Below are 5,961 nucleotides of genomic sequence, written 5' to 3' on the forward strand. Positions count from 1 at the left end.
TCATAAAACAGCATGTATACTACTGTTTCATGAGAAAATATTTGTTCTGTAAGCCTTCACCTGAAGTACAATAAAATATATATTAAAAAAAAGGAATATCTCAACAAGCCCCACTCCACTGGACCACTAGAAATTTCACTTAGGTGGAAAGTGCCTGAATTTGTATGAGATTAATTTCCCACCCTCTAGCACACAAATGTTTTACCAATAAGTCCAGAGTCATTGACACTGCTTCCTTACTAGGTCCAATCAGCATAATGTCATTGATATAATGGACCAGTGTGATGTCTTGTGGAAGAGAAAGGCAATCAAGTTTCCAGCGGACTAAATTATGACATAGGGCTGGAATATTGATGTAACTCTGAGGTAGACAACTGAAGGTGTATTACTGGCCTTGCCAGCTGCAGGCAAACTGCTTCTAATGGTCCTTTGAAACAGGTGTGGAGAAAAAGGCTTTAGCCAGATCAACAGCTACATACCAGGTACCAGGAGATGTATTAATTTGCTCAAGCAATGAAACTATATCTGGAACAGCACCTGCAATTGGAGACACTACCTGGTTTAGTTTTAGATAATTTACTGTCATTCTCCAAGATCCGTCTGTTTTTTCACAGGCCAAATAGGGGAGTTGAATGGGGTTGTGGTGGGAATCACTACCGCTGTATCCTTCAAGTCCTTGATGGTGGCAGTAATCTCTGCAATTCCTCCAGGAATGCAGTATTGCTTTTGGTTTACTATTTTCTTAGTAGGGGCAGTTCTAATGGCCTCCACTTGGCTTTTCCTATCATAATAGCCCTTACTCCATTTGTCAGGTATCCAATGTGGGGGTTTTGCCAGTTGCTGAATTATCTACTCCAATTATTCATTCTGGAACTGGGGAAATCACTACAGAATGGGTTCAGGGACACACTGGACCTACTGTGAGACAGGCATGAGCCAAGACTCCATTAATAACTGACCTTCATATGTTCCCATTCTGACTGGTGGGCCACAGTGACATTTTGGTCTTGACTCCATCCTCGTCATTAAGGTTAACCCTATTTTGAGGAGGCAACTCTTCCCCACTCATATTTGGAGTGACTTCCAACCTAGGGGACTCATCTTCCAGCACTTATATCAGACAATGTTCCTCTGTTATTCGTAAGGTTTTCACTGAATAATTTTTTTCAGATGTAGATTGCCAGGTCCTTCTTCCTAGTCTGTCTTAGTCTGGAAATTCAGCTGAAACCTGTCTGCTGTGGCTGACCCTGTTGATATTTGAATACCAGTGGAATAGCTTCCAGCATCACAGCAACACGCAAGCCCCCACAACAGGACAAACTGACAGATGCATGGGGGCATACACACATAACCCTCTGCAATTACCTGTCTTCATCCCTGCTTTTATCTATTCCCGGTATCCCCATTTGTGTTTGTGTGTCCTTATATGTTGAAATTATATCCGTATCCTCACCTCCATTTTATTTGTAAATCCACTTCAATCTGATTTTGGCTATATGTGTTTTTCACTGACATCACTATAAATCACTTATTCATTCATTCTACACATTGGTTATAACTTCTATGTTGTAGATACTATGGATATAAAATGAATTGACACTGTTTTTGACCTCAGAGAGTTTGTAGTTTAATGGGAAAAACTGATTTTTCTTCAATTCTATTATTGACTACTCTTCCACCATCTATGTCTATGCTCCTCTCTAATTCATTCAACATGCTTTTGGGGTCTGTGATATTCCAAGCATGTTAAGTGATGGATGGCTGGTACCTGCATCTTTGTACAGTCAAGCTTCTCATGCTCCATCCTCCAGCTCTGATTCTAGAATTGCTTCCTACTTGCTACTCTCTGCTCTCTATGCTTTTCTGAGAAGGTTGCTCAGAATATGACTGGGCTGCCTTGATGCTTTTTATCTTCTTATTGTTGTTGTAAAAATATATACAACACAATGTTTACCATTTCCGCATTTTTTCACGAGTACAATTCAGTGAGACCAATTACATCAGTCATGTTGTGCAGCCATCACCAATATCTGTTGCCACATTTTCCATCCCCATAAACAAAAACTCAATACTACCTAAACAAAGACTTTCCCCTTTTCTTGTCCCGCCTGTCATCACTATTAAACTCTGATCTCTATGTATTCACCTATTGTAGGGATTGCATATTGGTGAGATCATATAATATTTGTCCTTTTATGATTGAATTATTTCACTCATCATAATGTTTTCAAGGTTCATCCAGGTTGTGACACTTATCAGGACTTCAATACTCTTTATGGCAGAGTAGTCTTCCATTGCATGTATATACCACTTTTTTTTTTTCCATTTATCTGTTGATGGATATTTGCCTGGATACTTCTCTTATGATTCCTGAGAAACAGACTTCACAGGCTTGGTAAGGACACTAGGCCCCCTGTTGACAAGTATGCAAATGCTGCACAACAAATCAAAAAGCAGGTGGAAGGGGTTGCCATTCTGTATATTTCTTTCAGAGCAAAAACACACCCAAACTCAAGCAGAAGTTTTTGTTATAAATAGTGTGACTGGCTCCAACATGCTACCAAGTTGGAAGCACTAGAACAGAGGAGATAGAAGAATTAAAAGATATTGCTGGATTAAGAAAATATTTTAAAGCAAATTGGATAAATTGGAGAATGACTAATAATTGTATTTCTCATTCCTGGGTTATCAAATTTTAAACTTGGAACAGGCAAGTTGTTCTTGACTTTATATTATAAACCCTTTAAAGTTTGATACCAAGTTACTATTTTTCACTTTTTAAAGGCTTGCTATGTCCTTATTAATCAACTGACTTCAATGGAAATGTAAGAAGTGACTAACAGTAAAAAAAAAAAAAAATTAAAAATAAAAGATTATTTTCTCTCTTTTATGTTAACATTATCATGAAAAAAATCAACCACATACCCTTGACTTTATGGATTAATATAATTTTTGTGCAAGAATTTTAAAGCAAAATTACCTAGCCCAATTCCGCTTTTCTACTCTTTCCACTGCAATGAAATTGAATTTGTAAATAAGGAAGTAGAGTGTAGTCATTATTTTTGCTAAGCTATCAAGTTGTAATGCAAAAGTATTAAGTGGTTTCTAGTTAGAACTTCGAGTTTCTAACAACGTTGTGATTAAACAGTTATCATAGTGTAGTAAAGTATATTCTACAACTATAAAATTGTGATTATGGAATTCTACCTCAGCCTTATAAACTTGGCCTGTCTAGTCTAAAAACTGAAAAGGACAGACTAACAGTCTTTACTAAACATAAAATAAAAGATTTTTATTTCTATCCATTTTTAAATTTCCAATCTGTCATAGACCTATAATTTGGTAATATCTAATAAAAGTGAATTACTAGAAAGAGGAAAAAAAAGACAAAATACAAGCAATTTCTATTATTATTAGATTATACACGTATAATTTTATTTTGTCAATTTGCTATAAAAATATCTAAACATTCTCAATTTTTATACTTAATTGACAAAAAGTAGTCATGAACAGTCTGTGAACTGTCAGTGATTCACATCACACTTTGAGTAGCTTGCATGAGAATAGTGATTTCTAATGTTCCCTTCAGAATTAAAATTTTATGATGTTAAAACACTGATTAGCAAACAAATGGAATTAAGTAACTTAAAATTTTAAAGCAATATTTTTTACTGCCATTTTTTAGTATCTGAAAAAAAACTTTAAAATTTCGTGGATTGCATGAATTTATATTAATGGGCACTGAAAAAGCTTATAAGTTCGAAGGAAAAAGCTCAACTTTGGAAAAGGTTATAAATGGTTCACTAATGATGTCTTTTCAGTGTTATAATTTAAATCTTAATAAAAGGTTAAGACTACCAGAACAGCATAAGGTTATGCTTGCAGAAAATCTATTTTGAAACACAGTATGAAAAATTAATTTGAATCAGTATTAAAAAATTCAAAGTTACCTTTTTCAGTGAAAGAAAAACAGTAGCTATTAGATTTAAGGAATAAATATACCCTTGAAGTACATTTTATACAGAATGAATTCCACGGATTAATGTTGAGAAAAATGTTCATCAATAGAAGAAAAAGTGTTAAAATCTTTACCCCAGTTGCTACCCACATTTTCAATCCAGGATCCAATCAAGTGTCACAGAACTTGCATTTGATAATTATGTCTCTTAGTTCTTTTCAGTCTAGAACAGTTTCTTGCTCCTTTCCCTTTCCACAAGGCATTTTTTTTTTTTTTTTTTTTTTTGAGTGCAGGCCAGTTATCTTGTCACTCATCAGGATCTAAAATTTATATATTTGCACGTTTTTCTACCCACAATGGATTGCGAGCTTTACAAGGGCAGGAACTTTGTGTTGTTGATTCTCCATCCTCAGTATCTGGCGCATAGTCAGAGCTCAGTTAATAATGTTCAGTAAACTGATGAATGGAAGCAAACGTGAAACAACTGTAACACTCAGTTTCTTTCAATTGTGAAGACACAGAAAAACATTCAGAAATACTCAGGAACTCAGGAAAAGCAACACCTATAAGTACCTCTTTGGAAAATACAAGCAAATAAACAAAATTGACAATAAAATGAAACCAAACAAGAGATGAATTTAATAAGGAACTCTGGAATGGACAGGCCATAGTATAATGGATTCATGGTGTATTTTAGATCGGTACAAAAACAAAATACTTGTGGAAATCGTGGTTACACAAGAGAATATAAACGCTATGTGTCTATATGCCTTGGTATTGTAAAATTAAGAATCTTCAAAATCAAAGAGGATAGGATATGTGGGGAGAGGAAATGGGTAGAAGCTTAAATGGGGTTATTTCCTCTTATTTAGCAGGGTAATCAACCAAGTCTCTCTATTGTTAAACCATTTAGTTTTAAAAAGGCACCAACTTTTAGGTTTTCATAATGTTTTTAATTAGCTTTAGAGGGATCTTCTTGTATTTATTGCCTTCAGTTTGAAGGAAATATTATTTGAAATTTAGCAATTCTTTTACATTTTTGCCTAAATTCAAAAAAAATTAATATTTTTTGATTAAAACAATGTATCTTGTGATTTTTCTTAAAATATACACTATATTTTTCTTAAATTATATATTTTTATTAAAATATACATTATACTTTACATAACCTATTATTTGTTATACATCATATACAGAGAAAGAGAGGAGAGAGAGATATATAAAATCTGGATTAAATCAATCTTCAATTTCTATTTCTGAGGTGGTTTAAAAAATTTCTCCTTTGTACTTTCATGTATTGTTTGAATATTTCTTATAAGCCCGTTATTTTCATAAAACAAAACAATTACTCCAAAAAATTAAATGTATGAGCATAATTTTCTGAAAATAATCAGGAGATACTTGGAGATATTGGTTGTCCAGATTATATAGGCAATCATCTCTTTTAAAAAGTCAAACGCTATATATTTAAAGGATTCCACAAGCATTTTTATTATTTCTAATGGTATTCAAATGATGATATTCTAAAAACACTACCTAATAATCTGGAAATATGGAAAAATGTTCACCTAATTGTATTGATCATTGATATTTTTGGCTCTACAGAATAGTAACATAATAGTAACCAATAATATTTTAACCTAAATTTTATTTCCTCCAAAATACAGTGAAACTGATTGTCTGCCCTATCAATTGCTTCCTTTTGAACTTCCAGCAAGAAAATTTATCACTTAATAAAAGATAATTGAAAGTGAAGAAAATTAGAAGAAAATATAAATTATATTAGGTCTCTTATTTCTTTGGTTTTAATTAAATAAAATACATTTTTAATACTTGAGAACAGGTATGTGTTATTAAATTTCTTTTTCAACAATTGTCGTGGTTTGAATTATGTCCCCCAAAAAATGTGTGTATCAATTTGGCTAAGGCCGTGATTCCTGCCTGGTATTGTGTGATTTTCATGTTGTAAGCCTGCCTCTATGATGTTAATGAGGGAGGATGGG

This window comes from Trichechus manatus, unplaced genomic scaffold, assembly GCF_000243295.1.
Source record: "Trichechus manatus latirostris isolate Lorelei unplaced genomic scaffold, TriManLat1.0 scaffold00287, whole genome shotgun sequence".
Lineage (NCBI taxonomy): Eukaryota > Metazoa > Chordata > Mammalia > Sirenia > Trichechidae > Trichechus > Trichechus manatus.